Source organism: Bubalus bubalis, chromosome 13 (assembly GCF_019923935.1).
Source record: "Bubalus bubalis isolate 160015118507 breed Murrah chromosome 13, NDDB_SH_1, whole genome shotgun sequence".
In the NCBI taxonomy this organism is placed as follows: domain Eukaryota; kingdom Metazoa; phylum Chordata; class Mammalia; order Artiodactyla; family Bovidae; genus Bubalus; species Bubalus bubalis.
The window spans coordinates 76,144,035-76,162,830 of record NC_059169.1 but is presented as its reverse complement, the minus strand read 5'-3'; the positions used below and the strand labels follow the sequence as shown (position 1 = coordinate 76,162,830).

The following is an 18,796-nucleotide window of genomic DNA, read 5'->3' as shown; positions in this document are numbered from 1 at the left end:
TGCCTGAAATATCTGGAAATTGTTTTCCAATCCATGCACAGACCACGACCGACCCTAAAGTTAAGAAAATTTGTAAAGCCATTTGTCAGCAATTTTTCAGCTATAAAGATGTTTTATTTATCTTGTTAAACTGTAAAGATTTCACTGACATAAATTTAAACTATTTCATGGAACGACCACTTCCTAGATAATTAAAACAATTTACATATTAAAGAATATATTCTATAGAACATATTCTATAATATGAAATCAGACCCAAGAGTGTATTATAAACAATAAACTGTCCTTAAGTATTGGGTTGGGCAAAAAGCTCATTTGGATTTTTCAATAAGATGTTACAGAAAAACCCAAAAGAACTTTTTGGCCACCCCAGTATATGACCTATGATTTATTTGGTATGACTAATTTTACTACACTTCAATTCAAGGCACAAAATTGTTTAGTTTTTTATTTTAATTGGAGTAGGTTGGAGAAAAAGCAGGGTGAGTGTTTAAAAACAAAACAACTTTTTATTTATGTTACAAATCACAAGCTGAAGATACTCTCCAGCAGAGACTCAGAAGCAGTATGATAACTGTTTGGTAAGTAACAGTAATCCAATAAATTGCAATCCAAAAACATTAAAAAAAAAGTTATTTTGTAGATATTTCAGAATCCCAAGCTCTTCTTTACATTACAGGAAAAAAATGCAAATAAATCTATATTTGAGGCAATATAACAATCCACATCTTTCTCGGGATAGACCATACCAGGCCGCTCAGTATGGCAGGATGTTAATCTGTCTTGTCTGCCCATTCCATGAGGCCACTCAAAACATCCTGAACTGTCAAAGAACCTAACTCTTGGGTTGTTCTTAACAATTTTGGATATTTCATGGATTTCTGGGAGTCACTGCCCAGTTTTCATATCACATAAATGGAGAGAGAGGGGCCATTTCCTATGCGTGCTGGGAAATTTCATGCGAATCCCTTCCTGGATTCATTCTAGGAATTTCCAGCTTTTCTGCATCTCCTGAATCTAAGGGCTTCCCAGGTGGCACCTAGTGGTACAGAACCTGCCTGCCAAAGCAGGGGACACCAGAGACACGGGTTTGATCCCGGGGTTGGGAAGATCCCACTGGAGGAAGGAAATGGCAACCCACTTCAGTATTTTTGCCAGGATAATCCTGTGGACAGAGGAGCCTGGTGGGTTATCATCCATGGGGTCGCAGAGAGAGACGACTGAAACAACACGCATGCACCACTTGATTCCAAATGCTTTAAAGGGATGTGCAGAGCAAGAGGCAAAAAAAGATAGTTTGAGATGTGAAGTTCAGACGCAGGTGCGCTGCCCCTCTGAGCTCACCAACTGCGGGGCGCGGTACCTTCCAGTCCTTTCCAAGCCACAGAAAGCTTGTTTGATAGTTCTGCAGATTAATCACAGCTGACCCTGCTGTTCCACTGCTGAGTTCTGCCCAAATGCCTGCGAAGGCGTCCCAGAGCAGCAGGCCACCACTGTGAGAGGCCCAGACAGCAGTGATTCTCAGCATGTCAGCGTCTGCAGGCAGCCCAGCACCCGGGTCGTGGTGACAAGCCCAGACACCGAGTGTCCCGCCATTCACACAGGTGGTCACTGCCTCCCTTGGAAGCCCTAGGGGGAAGACGCATGGATGGGGAGACCCGCTGTTCTCATGGAAGCCTGGGATATGGGCCTGGAAGCAAAGGCACTGGCCAACACAAAAGGGCAAGGGGCAAACAAGATGCGTCATTAACCAGGTAGCGGGTGAACGCTTTATCTGAGCCCTTGGCTGAAGGGCCTGGGCTTAGGGCACGCACTCCAGGCAGAGGCGAGGTGACCACAGATGAAGCCTGGCCTCGCGGTGCCACCCTTGTCAGCCAGGTTGCTTGTGTCCAAAGAAGCGGCAGTCCCTTTAACCAGGGTGGTCCAGGCCAGAAGTTGTCTTGAGGCTACTGTGAGCAGCTGCGTCCATCGCAGCTCAGGACGCAGGGGTGGTCCGGGACCCAGCTGTCCGCATACATTCAGCGCAGGCGCACTAGCAGCTGGCCTCCTGCAGAATCTCAATTTGGAGACTTTGGGTCACTCGAAAGGCAGCAGGCAGGTTTTCCTAGTCTTGCTGTGACTCCAGCTCCTGCTCCGCCTGGCCCCGGGGGCTGGAGCTGCAGCTTCTGCTCAGCCTGGAGAGCCTCCACAAGCTTCTGCTTTACGAAATTCAGCCCGTCGTGGTACTTAGGTCTGCAAGGTGAGTCCCTACCCCCAACAGCCATGGCAGCTTGTTCTGGAAGTTGTCAATACATTGCTTTTTGAATGTTTAAACACACTTGTGTGTGTGTGTGTGTGTGTGTTTTCTTTCTTAGACACAATTTGGCCATGGTGTGTTTTCTTTTCTGTATATTGGTGAATTTGGTTTGCTAAAATTTTGCATCAGGTTTTTGCATGTAATGTGAGAGACGGACCTCTAATTTTCTTTTGTTGGTATGTCCTTGGCGAGCTTTAGTTTCAGTGTTATGCCTTCCTCATTGAATGAGCTGGGAAGTAGTCCCTCTTTTAACAGTCTGCAAAGTTTATCAGGCTGATGTAATTTATTCCTTAAAATATGTCGACCGAGAAAAAGCGCACACTGTGAGAGTTGTGAGTTAAGTTTTATTTGGGAAAATGAGGATTGCAGCCTGGGAGACAGCCTCTCAAGATAGTTCTGAGAACCTGCGCAGAAGAGCTAAGGGGAAGGTCAGTATGTATGAGGTTTTAAGGGATAAGTGCAAACAAGAATACATTTTGGCAGAAGGTTGCTGCTGGTCGCAAGAAGTAGATGTCTCCCTAATGATTTTAGTGCTTTTCTAGGTATGAGAAGATGAGAGAAACTGGACTTATAAAATAAGTTCACCATAAAAATGCAACTTTTCCATATGGGATATTTTTTCAAGTTCATAATCTTTTTTATCACAAACACAAAATACTTCTCTCAAGTCGTATTCAGTAGACTTCTTACATCTCATTTGTCAGAACTGTGTTGACTCAGAAACAGGAGTATTTGGAGAGTTGATCATTTTCACCTGGGCCCATGCTGCCACAGACAAGACTGGGCTTCTGCTAGATCACAGAAAAAATCAGTTAAGTGGATCTTAGTTCTTTAGCTTTTGTATAATTTTTCTTTTAAGAGTTCTCATTTAAGTGATATCATATGATATTTGTCTTTCTCTATCTGACTTATTTCACTTACTATGGTAATCTCCAGGTCATCCGTGTTGCTGCACAGATATTATTTCATTATTTTTAATGTTTGAGTAGTATTCCATAATAACATCCCATGCCATAGTACTCATTCCATATGTACTATGTCTTCTTCATTCGTTTCTCTGTGGATGGATATTTATGTTGCTTCCACGTCTTGGCTTCTGTAAACTACAGTGCTACAGTGAACATCGGCATGCACATATACTTTTAAACCATGGCTTTCTCTGGATACATGCCCAGGAGTGGGATTGCTGTGTCATATGGTAAGTAAGTGTTAGTCGCTCAGTTGTGTCCGACTCTTTGCGACCCCATGGACTGCAGCTCACCAGGTTCCTCTGTCCATGAGATTTTCCAGGCAATGATACTGGAGTGGGTTGCTGTTTCCTTCTCCAGCTCCACTTTTAGTTTTCCAAGGACCTCCATACTGTTTTCCATGTACCAATTTACATTCCCACCAACAAAATAGGACGGTTCTTCCCTTTTCTCCATTCCCTTTCCAGCATTTATTGTTTGTAGATTTTTTTGATGATGGTCCTTCTAACTAGTATTGAGATATATTGGGATATATAGGTGATTAGCAATGTTGATTGTTTAATTAGTTTCAGGTGATTAATTAGTCTCAGGTATACAGCAAAGTGATTTAGTTATACATATTCCTTTATCTGGGCGCTTCCCAGGTGGCTCAGACAGTAAAGGATTCACCTGCAATGCAGGAGACCTGTGTTTGATTCATGGGTTGGGAAGATCCTCTGGAGAAGGGAAGGACTACCCACTCCAGTATTCTTGCCTGGAGAATTCCATGGACAGAGGAGCCTGGCGGGCTGTAGTCCATGGGGTTGCAGAGTCAGACAGGACTGAGCGACTAACACACTATACGTGTATCTAGGGCTTCCCAGATGGCACTAGTGGGAAAGAACCTGCCTGACAATGCAGGTGGACAGACTCGGGTTCAGTCTCTGGGCTGGGAAGAGCCCGTGGAGGAGGGCATGGCAGTTCACTCCAGCGTTCTTGCCTGAAGAATCCCATGGACAGGATTCTGGGGTCCATGGGATCACAGAGGCAGATATGACTGAAGTGACTTAGCACTCACGCATACATGTATCTATTCTTGTTCTAATTCTTTTCCCATTTAGGTTGTTATGCAATACTGAGCGGAGTTCCCTGTGCTGTATAGTAGGTCCTAGTTCATTACCCATTTTAAATATAGCAGTGTGTACACGTCACATCCAGACTCCCTAACGATCCCTCCCTCCCCCTTCCTCCCTTAGAACTGTAAGTTCATTCTCTTGAGTCTGTGAATCTGTTTTTGTTTTATAAATAAGTTGATTTATATCAGTGTTTTTAGATACGACATATAAATGGTAGCATATGAATATTTGTCTTTCTTTGATTTATGTCTCGCTAAGGATGACAATCTCTAGGTCCATCCATGTTGCTGCAAACGGTGTTATTTCATTCTTTTTAATGGCTGATTAATATTTTATTGTATATGTGTGCCAGATCTTCTTAATGCATTCCTCTGTTGATGGCCATTTAGGTTGCTTCAATGTCTTGGCTATCGTAAACTGCACTTCAGTGAACACTAGGGTGCATTTGTACTTTCGGACCATGTTTTTCTCTGGATATATGCCCAGGAGTGGGATTGCAAGGCCATATGGTAGCTCTATTTTTAGTTTTTTAAGGAACCTTCATACTGTTCTCCACAGTGGCTGTACCAGTTTACATTCCCACCAATAGTGTAGGAGGGTTCCCTCTCTCTGCACCCTCTCCAACATTTATTGTCTGTAGATTTTTCGATGGTGGCCATTCTGACCAGTGTGAGGTGTTAACCTCATTACAGTTTTGAATTGCATTTTTCTAATAATTGATGGTGTAGAGCATCTTTTCATGTGCTGCTTGGCCATCTGTATGTCTTCTTTGGAGAAATGTCTGTTTAAGCTTTCTGTCCTCTGCCCATTTTTTAATTTTTTTTTTTTTTTTTTGTATTGAGCTGCATGAGCTGTTACTAGATTTTGGAGATTAATGCCTATCAGTCCCGTCGTTTGCAGATATTTTTGCCCATTCTGTGGGTTGTTTTTGTTTTGTTTTGTTTATGGTTTCCATTGCTGTGCAAAAACTTTTGGGTTCAGTTAGGTCCCATTTGTTTGCTTTTGTTTTTTCATTAGTCTAAGAGATGTATTGAAAAGGATATGGCTGCAGCTTACGTCCAGGAATGTTCTGCCTGTGTTTTCTTTTAAGAATTTTATAGTATCAGGTCTTACATTCAGCTCTTTAATTCATTTTGAGTTTATTTTTGTGTGTGGTGTTAAAGAATGCTCTAATTTCTTTCTTTTACTTGTAGCTGTCTAATTTTTCCAGCACCACTTATCGAAGAGACTGACTTTTCTTCATTGTATAATCTTGCTTCCCCTAATTGACCATAGGCGTATGGGTTTCTTCTGGGCTTCTATCATGCTCCGCTGATTTATATTTCTGTTTTTGTGTTACTATCATGCTGTTTTGATGACTATAGGATTGTAGGACAGTTTGAAGTCAGGGAGCCTAATGTTTCCAGCTCCATTTTTTTCTTTCTCAAGGTTGTATTGGCTGTTTGGGGTCTTTTGTGTCTCCATACATATTTAAATTGTTTTGTTCTAGTTCTGTGAAAAATGCCATTGGTAATTTGGTAGGGATTGCATTGAATCTATAGATTGCCTTGGGGAGTGTAGTCATTTTGACAATATTGATTCTTCCGATCCAAGAACACAGTATATCTTTTCATCTGTTTGCATGTCTTCAATTTCTTTCATCAGTGTCTTATAGTTTTCAGAGTACAGGTCTTTTGCCTCTGTAGGTAGGTTTATTCCAAGGTATTTCATTCTTTTTAATGTGATGGTAAGTGGGATTGTTTCCCTAATTTCTCTTTCTGATCTTTTATTGTTAGTATATAGAAATGCAACAGATTCCTGTGCATTAATTTTGTATTCTGACTTTACCAATTTATGGATGATATCTAGTAGTTTTCTAGTAGCATCTTTAGGATTTTCTATGTGTAGTATTACATTATCTGAAGATATTGACAGTTTCACTTCTTATTTTCCAATTTGGATTCCTTTTATATCTTTTTCTTCTCTGATTGCCATGACTAGGACTTCCAGAACTATTTTGAATAGAAGTGGTGAGAGTGGACATCCTTGTCTTGCTCCTGAACTTAGAGGAAATGCATTCAGCTTTTCACTATTGAGTACGATGTTAGCTGTAGGATTGTCATATATGGGCAATATTATGTGGAGGAATGTTCTCTCTAAGCCCTCTTTCTGGAGCGTTTTTATTATAAGTGAGTGTTGAATTTTTTCAAAAGCTTTTTCTGTATTTTTTGAGATGATCACGTGATTTTTATTCTTCAATTTGTTTATGTGGTATATCCAACACTGAATGGTTTATGGATATTGAATAATCTTTGCATCCCTGGGATAAATTCCATTTTGTCATCGTATGTGGTCCTTTTAATGTATTGTTGGGTTCTGTTTGCTAGTATTTTGTTGAGGGTTTTTGTGTATATGTTCCTTAGTAATACTGGCCTGATTTTGGTATCAAGGTAATGGTGGTCTCATAGAATGAGTTCAGGAGTGTTTCTTCTTCTGCAATTCTTTGGAATAATTTCAGAAGGATACTAAATGTTCCTTCTCTAAATGTTTGGTATAATTTGTCTGTGAAGCTGTCTGCTTTTGGACTTTTGTTGAGAGTTTTTAAGTTACTGATTCAATTTCAGTAATAGTAATTGGTCGGTTCATATTTTCAGTTTCTTCCTGGTTCAGCCTTGGGTGATTGTACATTTCTAAGAATTTGTTCATTTCTTCTAGCTTGTGTATTTTATTGGTATTTAGTTACTCATATGCTATGCTATGCCATGCTAAGTCACTTCAGTCACGTCCGACTCTGTGTGACCCCATAGACGGCAGCCCACCAGGCTCCCCCGTCCCTGGGATTCTCCAGGCAAGAACACTGGAGTGGGTTGCCATTTCCTTCTCCAATGCATGAAAGTGAAAAGAGAAAGTGAAGTCGCTCAGTCGTGTCCGACTCTTAGCGACCCCATGGACTGCAGCCTACCAGGCTCCTCCATCCATGGGATTTTCCAGGCAAGAGTACTGGAGTGGGGTGCCATTGCCTTCTCCATAGTTACTCATAGTAGTCTCTTATCCTTTTTATTTCTTTGGTGAAGGTTGTAATTTCTTTTTTATTTGATTTTATTGACCTGCACCCTCTCTCTCTTTTTCTTGATGAGTCTGGCTAAAGTTTTATTAATTATGTTTATCTTCTCAGAGAAACAGCTTTTAGTTTAGTTGACCTTTTCTATTGCTTTTGTAGTCTCTAGTTTATTTATTCTGTACTGATCCTTATGATTTCTTTCTTTTTGCTAACTTTGGGTTTTGGTTTTTCCTCCTTCTCTAGTTGCTTTAGGTATAAGGTTAGGCTTTTTATTTGAGATTTCTGTTTCCTGAGGTAATATTGTATGGGGCTTCTCTGGTGGCTCAGATGGTAATGAATCTACCTGCAATGCAGGAGACCTGGGTTCAATCCTTGGGTCAGGAGGATCTCCTGGAGGAGGGCATGGCAGCCCACTCCAGTATTCTTGCCTGGAGAATTCTATGGACAGAGAGGAGTCTGGTGGGCCCCAGTCCATGGGTTGCAAAGAGTCAGACATGACTGAGTGACTAACACTTTCACTATCATAGTGCAATAAACTTCCCTCTTAGAACTGCTTTTGCTGTGTCCTGTAGGTTTGGGATCCTCATGCCTTTTTTTTTTTTGTCTCTAGATACTGTTTGATTTTCTCTTTGATTTCTTCAGCGATTCATTGGTTGTTCAGTAGCCTGTTGTTTAGCATCCATATGTTTGTGTTTTCTGCAGTTCTAATAGTGGATTTCAAATTTCATAGTGTTGTAGTTGGAAAAGATGCTTGATATTTTAATTTTCTTAAATTTACTGAGGCTCACTTTGTGGCCCAGCATGTGGTCAGTCCTAGAGAACGTTTCTTGTGCGCTTGAGAAGAATGTGTATTCGTCGTCTTCTTCACTTGATCCGTTGATCATTATGTAGTATCCCCTGTCTCTTAACAGCCTTTTGTTTTAAACTTTGTCTTCCATGAGTATTGATACACTGGCTTTCCTTTGATTTCCACTTGCATGGAATACCTTTTTATGTCCCCCCACTTTCAGTCTGTATGTGTTGCTATATCTGAAGTGGGTCTCTTATAGACAGCATATATAAGGGTCTTTTTTTAAAAATATATTTTAAATTTTATTTGGTTGTGTCGGGTCTTAGTTGCAGCATGCAGGATCTTTAGTTGAAATATGTGGGATTTTTAGTTGTAGCATACAAACTCTAGGTCCTTGACCAGGGATTGAACCCAGCCCCCTTGCATTGGGAGCATGGAGTCTTAGCCACTGGACCACCAGGGAAGTCTCCACAGGTCTTGATTTTGTATCCTTCCACCCAGTCTGCGTCTTTTGGTTGGGGCATTTAATCTGCTTACATTTAAGGCAATTACCAATATGTATATTCTTAACTGCCATTTTGTTAATTGTTTTGCATTTATTTTTGTAGGTCTTCTTTTCTTCCCTTCCTCCCTTGTTCTTTTGTGATTTGATGACTATCTTTAGTGTTGTGTTTGGATTCCTTTTTCTTTTTTGTCTGTACATAGATTATAGATTTTTTTGTTGTTTGTGGTTACCATGTGTTTTGGTATAGCAGTCTATATGTAAGTAGAATTGTTTTACCTTTCTGGCCTTTTAACTTCAAAGGCATTTACAATGTCATGCATTTGTAGTATTTTCTCATGATTCCTAGTTTAGATATCTTAGTTCTGTGTGTATGATTTCCTACCTTTACTGTTTGCCTTTACCAGTGAGCTTTTCCATTTGTAATTTCCTTGTTTATAGTCCTGGCCTTGTCTTTTGCACCTAGAAAAGTTTCTTTAGCATTTGTTGCAAAGCTTGTCTGGTGGTGCTAAATTCTCTTAGCTTTTTCTTGTCTGTCTGTGGTTTTTCCAGTGGTCATGTATGGATGTGAGAGTTGGACTGTGAAGAAAGCTGAGTGCTGGAGAATTGATGCTTTTGAACTGTTGTGTTGGAGAAGAGTCTTGAGAGAGAGTTCCTTGGACTGCAAGGAGGTCCAACCAAACCAGTCCTTCCTAAAGGAGATCAGTCCTGGGTGTTCATTGGAAGGACTGATGCTGAAGCTGAAACTCCAATACTTTGGCCACCTGATGCAAAGACTCATTGGAAAAGACCCTGATGCTGGGAGGGATTGGGGGCAGGAGGAGAAGGGGATGACAGAGGATGAGATGGCTGGATGGCATCACTGAACTGATGGACATGAGTTTGGGTAAACTCCGGGAGTTGGTGATGGACAGCAAGGCCTGGTGTGCTGCGATTCATGGGGTTGCAAAGAGTCAGACACGACTGAGCGACTGAACTGAACTGAAAGCTTTTAATTTCTCCGTCAAGTCTGAATGAGAGCCTTGTTGGGTAGAGTATTCTTGGTTGTAGCTTCTTCCCTTTCATAACTTTAAATATATCTTGTCACTTCTGTCTGGCCTGCAGAGTTTCTGCTGAGAAATCAGCTCATAACCTTATGGAACTTTGCTTGTATATTATTTTTTGCTTTTCTCTTATGCTCGTAATACTTCTTTGTCTTTAATTTGTATGGTTACCATGTGTCTTGGGCTTGTCCTGCCTGGGACTCTCTGTGCTTCCTGGACTTGAGTGACTGTTTCCTTTTGCATGTTAAGGAAGTTTACAGCTATTATCTTTTTCAAATATTTTCTTGGGTCCTTTCTCTCTCACTTCTGCTTCTGGGACCCCTATAATGTGAATGTTGGTGTGTTTAATGTTGTCCCAGACATCTTTTAGACTGTCTTCATTTCTTTCATGGAAATGGCAACCCACTCCAGTGTTCTTGCCTGGAGAATCCCAGGGACGGCGGAGCCTGGTGGGCTGCCATCTGTGGGGTCGCACAGAGTCGGACATGACTGAAGCGACTTAGCAGCAGCAGGGGCATTTCTTTCACTCTCTTTTCTTTATTTTGTTCTGTGACTGATTTCCACCATTCTGTCTTTCAGCTCACTTATTTGTTCGTCTGCCTCACTTTTTCAGTTGATTCCTTCTAGTGTATTTTTCCGGAGAAGGCACTGGCACCCCACTCCAGTACTCCTGCCTGGAAAATCCCATGGACGGAGGAGGCTGGTAGGCTGCAGTCCATGGTGTCGCTAAGAGTCAGACACGACTGAGCGACTTCACTTTCACTTTTCACTTTCATGCATTGGAGAAGGAAATGGCAACCCACTCCAGTGTTCTCGCCTGGAGAATCCCATGGAAGGGGGAGCCTGGTGGGCTGCTGTCTATGGGGTCACACAGAGTTCGACATGACTGAAGTGACTTAGCAGCAGCAGTGTATTTTTCATATTGCAGTTACTGTACTGTTCAGCTTTTGTTATTTAGTTCTTCTAGGTCTGTGTTAAACATTTCTTGTATCTTCTCAATCTGTGCCTCCATTCTTTTTCTGAGATCATGGATCATCTTGACAATCATTATTTTGAATTTTTTTCAGGTAGACCACCAGTCTCTACTTCACTTTGTTCTTCTCCTGGGGTTCTATCCCCTTCATCTGGGACATATTCCTCTACCATCTCATTCTAACTTTCTGTAATTGTTATTTCCATTCTGCAGGTGGCAGGGCTGTAGTTCTTCTTGCTTCTGTTGTCTGCCCCGCTGGTGGATGAGGCTAAGAGGCTTGGGCAGGCTTTCTGGGGGGAGGGACTGGTTCTTGCCCACTGGTGGTAGAGCGGGGTCTTGTGTCTCTGGTGGGCAAGGCCATTTCAGGGGGTGTGTTGAGTGGGCGACTGTGTACTCAGGAAGACTTCATGCCACCTGTATGTTGATAGGTGCAGCTGTATTCCTGTCCTGTTGGTTGGCTGGCCTGAGGCATCCCAGCATTGGAGCCCACAGGCTGTTGGATGGGGCCCCGTCTTGGTGAGAGAATGGTGGACCCCAGGAGGGCTCACACCAGTGACTTCTCCCCAAAACTGCTACTTCAGTGTCTGTCCCAGCGATGAGCCACAGCTAACCCCGCCTCCATAGTAGATGCTCAGTACCAACAGGTGGGTCTGACCCAGGTTCTTATGAGGTCATTGATTTTTTTCCTCCTGGGTCCTGATATGCATGAGAGCTTGTGTGCACATTCCAAGAGTGGAGTTTCTGTTTCCTCAAGTCCTGTGGAATTCCCGCAATCAAAGCCCGCTGAGCTTCAAAGCTAGGTTCTCTGGGGGGCTTCTACCCCTGTTGCCATCCTCGAGGCTGGGGATGCTGTCCCGGCACTCAGAACTTTTGCATCTGTGGGAACACTTCTGTGATACATTTTGCAGTTTGTGGGTCATTGACCTTGTGGGCACGGGATTTGATTTTATAAGCAGTTGTGGCAGTCTACTGTCGTGTCGTGGCTGCTGCTTTGTTTTTGGATGGAGGCTAGTTTTGGGGGTGGGTTCCAGCATTTTTATGTGGATTGTTATTCATGAGTTGTGATTTTGGTGTTTTTGTAAGAGGTGAGCTCACGTTCTTCTACTCCGTCTTGTCCCCTCCTCTCCCATATGGGATGTTTTACTTCACATTCATGAATTCGTCTTTAACTGATTTCTTATATCAATGTCTTATTCCATTTGGGCTGCTATAACAGACAATACTGTAGACTGGGTATTTTAAACAAATATTTATGTCTCACTGTTCTGGAGGCTGGAAAGTCCAAGATCAAAATGCCAGCAGATTTGGTGTCTGGTGAGAACTCACTTCCGGTTCATAAAATCTTTTCCTGAAAAATATCTATCTGAAGGCCTGTTCTGCCAGTTTTTCCTAAGCACAGAGTGCCTCATTCCTGATCTCTACCCTAGACTCTCTTCAGAGTGTGTTGAGGGTCATTGGCTAATGACTTCATCCTTATAGAGGCAGATGGCAAGCAAAAGTTTTTAGTTCTTAAATATTTGATGAAAGTGGTGATTTCTTCTGGATTTCAGATTTTCATTGATGCCAAGGCTTTAGATTATGGGTTTGTTCCTTTAATAGATTAGAACTATTTAGAGTTTCTATTTGATTTGCGTAAGTTGAGCCTTCCCTAGGGTACATTCCATCTAAAAATTTAAATTAATTGGCTTAAAATTGTTCATAGTAAGCTCTTATGATGTTTCCAATATAGGATCTGTAAGGTGTTACTTTTTTCATTCTCAATTTTTGTTGGTTGTGTTCCCTCTGTCTCTGTGTCCCTCCTTCTCTTTCTCATACACATAGCTTCTCTGGGCTCATCTTGTTCAGGCTGGTCAGTTACAGACTTGGGCCACATCTAACCTTGAGTCTGTTTTTGTCAATAAAGTTTTATTGACACACAGCCACACCCAGTCATTTATTGTCTATGGCTGCTTTCACTCTACAATGCCAGATAGAGCTGCACAGAGACCACAGGCCTGCCAAGACTAAAATAATAATAATACACCCGGCCCTTTACAGAAAAAGGATCTACTTGAATAACTTTCAAATATACTATAAAGCAGTGTTAACAGTAGTTTTCAGGTTGTACATTACATCCCAAGGGTTTTTTTATTTTACTTTCTTCTTTGTAGTTTTTGTGTTTTCAAAACCTTTTTATATTGAATATGTACTGTTTTATAGGGTTTTTTATTTTACTTTCTTCTTTGTAGTTTTTGTGTTTTCAAAACCTTTTTATATTGAATATGTACTATTTTATAATCTAGAAAAAGAGTCATAAAGTAAGCCCATGGCTGACCTTAATCCAATGGATTGTGTGAATCCAGTTCTAAAGGATTAAAATACCATCTTTATTTCAATTAAAGTACAGTTGATTTATGATATTATACTAGTTTGAGGTGTACACCATAGGGATTGAGTATTTTTATAGATTATATGCTAAAGTTATTATAAGTATTGACTGTGTTTCCTGCGGTGTGTGCTATATCCCTGTATCATAGTAGTTTGCACCTCTTAATCTCCTCCTCGTATTGTTCCTCCCTCCTTCCTCTCCCCACTGGTGACCACTAATTTGTTCTCTGAATCGATGAGTCTGTTTCTGTTTTGTTATATTCATTTACTTTGTTTTTCAGATTACACGTATAAGTGATAACGTGCAGTATTTGTCTTTCTCTATTTGACTTATTTCATTAAGCATAAATACCTCCAGGTCCATCTGTGTTGTTACAAATGGCAAAATTTTGTTCTTTCTTGTGGCTGATAACACAAAGTCTTTAGCGAGCTAGAGATTCTTTGTATTTTTAAACAATTTAGTTCCTGTATTTCACACTAAGAAGACAAGAGCTTGGAGGAAGCCGTAGGGGAGGCTCCTGGCAAGGTGAGACGGAGTGTCTGCGCCGCTCCGGGGAGCAGTCGGCTCTGTGGCTGTAATTGTCTTTTCGTAGTTGACAGCGGTTTTAGCCCTTGCAGCCCTGATCGTCTTCAGTTTTATTGATTGAATTAATACTTCTTTATCTACAAAAAGTAGAATGGATTTTTTAAAGAAGTCTTTTTCATTATGACAATCTATCCAATTGGATTCTATTAACTAAAAATTTTGGTTTAAAAGCATCTAAGTAGTATTAAGGGAATTCTCTTCTTGAACTTTCTAATTAGCTTTCATAAGAGCCAATTTCCACCCCTCCACTCCCGTTTTTTTATAGAGCAGGTCATGTGTAGATGGATCTTATCTTCAAAGGAAGGCTGAAGAGGGGCAGTTTGGTTTCTTGACTGATTACACAGCTTTTCCGTATGGGGTGTTTTATTTTACATTCTTGAATTAATCGTTAGCTGATTTCCCATATCTGATTCCATTTGGAATAGCAGTCCTATTCCATTTGGGCTGCTGTAACAAAAATACAGACTGGGTGCTTTTTACAAATGAATTTTTGGCTGTGCCGTGTCTTTGTTGCCGCGCACGGGCTCTCTCTGGTTGTGGTGAGCAGGGGCTCCTTTCCACGGTGGTGGCTTCTCTTACGTGGAGCGCAGGCTCTAGGGCGCTCAGGCTTCGGCTGCTGTGGAGCACAGTGTCAGCTGCCCTGCAGCATATGGAATCTTCCTGGACCAGGGACCAAAAGCGTGTCCCCTGCATTGGCAGGCAGGTTCTTAACCACTGGATCACTGGGGAAATCCCTAGACTGGGTGTTTAAAAAACAAATACTTATTTCTTACTGTTCTGGAGGCTAGCAGGTCTGAGATCAAGATGCTGGCAGATTTGGTGTTCGGTGAGAACTCACTTCCTCGTCCATAGACTGCGGCCTTCTCGTTATAACCCGGCGTGGTGGAAGAAGGCAAGGGGGCCCTCCAGTGTCTCTTTTATGGGAGCACTGATTCGTGTGGGTTCCACCCTCATGACCTGATCACTCCCAAAGGCCCCACCTCCTGATATATCACACTGGGGGCTAAGGATGTAAACTTATGAATTTTGGGGGAACACACATTCATTCTATAACATCTGACTTGCATTTTCTTTCAAATGTTGATTCACTGATTTTTTTTTCCCCCTCCATCCCCTTCCCCCTCTTTCTTCCTTGAGTTCAGAAACCTAGCGAACTTATTTTATATATTGATTCACATATGGATACTCTGGAAACTTTCTAAAGGTTTTTATTGCTCTTTTTGGCTAAACATTTTGCTGATAGTCCCAGGACCCTGAATTCTTCCCTAATTCAATGAAATGGCCTGTTTTAATATTTAAACTGGTCTGCAAGAGTAAGGCCATCTTGATACAACTAAGGGTTCTGCCACCCTGGACTATTGCTCAAAACATATTTCAGTTTTATTTGAAAGCTTTTTTATGTGTATCCCCCAAAGCACCTTAGTTGAAAATCAAATATGTCTGGAGCTTTATACAGACCAATGTCTCTTTCTTGCTTCCTGTATACCAGTAAAATTGTGTATTTTATTTTAACCGCAATCTGCCCGTGTTTAAAATATAAAGCTAAGGTTAAGGATTTTACTGCTAACAACCCCACCTGGACACCTCAGTTTCGAGATACAATCTCACAGAGACTGTTTTATTAGCCCCACAGCTCAACCCTACTAAATATGCCAGTTTATCTTATTAATCCTTGGCTACAAAAATATCAGAATCATTTACGAGCTAAAGTTTGTTTTAGCTTTTTAGTTTTCTGGACCTTTTCCACGTTATTTCCATTAGCCTGGGGGAGGAGAGTTTCGGACTTGGGGACAGAGAGGCTTTGGGACTGGCCACCCACTGTAGCTGGCCTCTCCTGCTGGTCCCTTGGCCCTAGGACTTGGTACTTCCTGGTGGAAAAAGGGCGTGAGGGCGGCAGAGAAGGAGAATGCCTCTCCTGGCCTTCTATGGCCGGGCTCTGATGAAACTTTTTTTTAATTAATGTTTGTTTACTTATTTATTTTTGGCTCCGCTGGGTCTTCATCCAGGTTTTCTCTAGTTGTGACGAGCAGGGGCTGCTCTTCATTGCAGCGCACAGGCTTCTCGTTACAGCAGCTTCTCTGATTTTTTTTTAATTGAACGATAATTGCTTTACAGAATTTTATTGTTTAGCAGCTTCTTATGGAGGAGCACAGGCTATAGGCACGAGGGCTTCAGTATCGCAGGATGTGTGCTCAGCGTTGTGACTTCCAGGCGTAGTTGCACGTGGAATCTCCTCGGACCAGGGATCCAACCCAAGTCCCCTGCATTGGCAAGTGCATTCTTAGCCACTGGACCACCAGGGGAGTCCAGGCCCTCCTTTGGTGTAAGAGGGTCTCCTGTCTTATCCAGGGAGGAACAACCTGGATGCCTGCTGTTGCTTAGTTGAGGTTGGGGGTTCCACGTCTGGGTGGCCTTCCTTTTGTGGTGTCGGGGGGGTGCAAGCTGCCCTCCCACTGTGTTGCTCCTCTGGTCCCAAAGCAGCCGGCTTTCTTCATATCACATCTTGCTCTCCTTTGGTGCCTGCTGTGCTGTTCCCAGTTTTTATTCTTGTGTTTAGTGGAGAGGAGTCAGGAGAATGGGCCTCCGCCCCTCTTGTCTGAACCGGCTTTCTTAGCTGTATAAAAGGTTTTATTTTATTCATACTTCTTCACTTATTTATAAAATAATGCCCTACATTCAGGGACCATATGTGGTTTTTCATGCCAGAAGAACTCCAGGATTTATTTTCTGCTCATAGACAAGAGCAATGATTGGACTGAAATGGTGTAGAACCCATGAAATACAGCTTGGACCAGTTCTCCAGCTGGGACTCAGGATGTCTTGAGTTGCTTTCCAGACCTCATGCTCATGTTCACGTTTCACTATCGTACTCAGGAGATGGGCAAAAATGTGTAAGTCGGTTGGAATTAGGGGCTGGGGAACCAGTGCCACGCACCTCCTGCCCTTTCATGTTAACAAGGACACTGGCTGCTTGCTGAATCAGAGATCTTTATTGCTTGGAAGATTTGGCCCCACCTGGCTTTTCTTGCCACCCAACAGAAACTTGGGCATATCTCGAATTTTATTTACCAAAGCAAAGTGCTCAGCTGAAGCCTGGACCTCACAACCACTGGGCTTCAGGAATGTCTAGGGGCAACATGGAGAACTTACAGACAGCTGACAGCATCTCCTGGGAAAGAGCGTAACCCCGCCCACTGCTGGAGCTCAGACATGGGCGTGCATTTTTTTAAATTGTTCTCTTTCCCTCACATTCTGTATCCAGCCTGTCTTCACATTCTGTATCTAACCTCTTGTCAACACCACTTTCTATATATCCAGAATCCAGCATCTTCTCATTGTCTCCATGGCTGCCGTTATTCAGTCGCTCAGTCATGTCCAACTCTCTGTGACCCCATGGACTGTAGCCCGCCAGGCTCCTCTGTCCGTGGGATTTCTCAGGCAAGAATACTGGAGTGGGTTGCCGTTTCCTTCTCCAGGGGATCTTCCCGGACCAGGGATCAACCCACATCTCCTGCATTGGCAGGCGGGTTCTTTACTGCTGAGCCACCAGGGAAGCCCTAATGGGAAGCCAGCCAGGGAGGTCTCGATGGCTACGTCCCCACACACCACCAGTGCGCTGGCTTCCCAGCCGATGTCCCCTTCCCTCTAGCTCCTTCACCACTGAACTGCAAGTCAGGTGATGAAACTGCCCTGTTTAAATCCCTCCAGTATTTCCAGCTCGCTCAGGGTAAGATTCAAAGTTCTTCGGTGGCCCTGGGGCGCCCACAGAATACTTCACTGACCTCATTTCCTCCTCCTCTCCTCCTTGTTCATTCCTCTGCAGTAATCGTGGCAGCTCGCAAACCTGCCAGACACCCTTCCACCTCGGCACCCTCACACACACAACCCTCTGCCTTCGGTGATCTTCCCTGTACATTCACATGACTGACTTTAACCTCTCAAATAAGCCCCCTTCTCAACAAGTCCTTAATAACCCTGGTATCTGAGCCGGATGGCTAGACGGTAAAGAATCCGCCTGCAGTGCTGAAGACCTGGGTTCGATTCCTGGGTTGGGAAGATCCCTTGAGAAAGGAATGGCTACGCATTTCAGTATTCTAGCCTAGAGAAACCCATGCATGGAGGAGCCTGGGAGGCTACAGTCCGTCGGGTTGCAGAGAGTCAGACACGACTGAGCTATGGACACTAACAAGCGTGGTATAGAAAATATTCTGCACTCCAGGGTCGCTCTTAATCCCCTTACTCTGCTCTGTTTCTCTTCACTGCACCGGGCATCTCTTGACATAGATCTGTATTTGTCTAAGGAACATGTAAGCTCTGTGGGAGAGAGGACTCGGATGCGTTCCTTCTATATCACCAGAACCTAGGACGGAGCTTGACACGTGATCAGTGCTCGCTGACGAATGAGGGAATGGATGTAGATGATAACCTACGTCTCTTCAAGGTGGGACTGGGACGCCTCCTGCAAGAGCTTGTCATCGTGAAACGAGGCACGTGCGAGTTTTAACCCAGCGCTGAGGAGGGTTGTTCTAAAGACTGAGTCATGACTGTCAGGTCCAGTACCCGTTGGACACATTTTGGGGTCTTTGAAAGACAGGAAGACTTTACATAACACCAGAAAGATCCATTCCATTTCGCTGGACTGGAAAATATGGGCGCCCAAATCAGCACTGGTGCGGGAGGGAATGTTCTCTTTTCTCCCTGCGTCGGTTTCCGGTGTCTGTGACACGCACGGCCAACACTTAGCAGGTTGAAACAGGACCCACTCGTTCTCTCATAGATCTGTGAGTCAGAAGTCCTGGCTGGGCTCTCTGCCTAGTGTCTCGCAGGCCAAAGTCATGGTGTCGGTCGGGCAGGTTCTTCCCTGGAGTCTCTGGGGAGGATCCTGCTTCCAAAGTCATTGAGATTGTTGACAGTGTTCACCTCCTGTGGCCAAAGGACTGATGTCCTTGTTTCCTTTCTGACTGTCAGTCAGGGGCCGGTATCAGCTTCCAGAGGGCATCTGCGTTTCTTTCTGCACTGCCCCTCAGTCTTCAAGGCAGCAGTGATACATCAGATTCTTCTGCTTCCTATTTCTCTGACTTCTCTCTCTTCCATGGGCTGCAGAAAGCTCTGCTTC

The 18,796-nt window shown here is 43.1% G+C and overlaps 1 long non-coding RNA gene across 3 annotated transcripts in view; it reads left to right on the top strand.

The window, feature by feature from the left end:
* The first annotated feature begins 1,107 nt into the window (after window positions 1–1,107).
* The window catches only part of LOC123328844, a 58,918-nt gene continuing 41,229 nt past the window's right edge, over window positions 1,108–18,796 (top strand). Inside the window, exon 1 of one of the 3 annotated variants that reach the window (XR_006543845.2) lies at window positions 1,108–2,239. This is a non-coding gene — a long non-coding RNA (uncharacterized LOC123328844). The remainder of the gene's footprint in view (window positions 2,240–18,796) is intronic. The other 2 variants (XR_006543846.2, XR_006543844.2) reach the window with 2 other exon arrangements.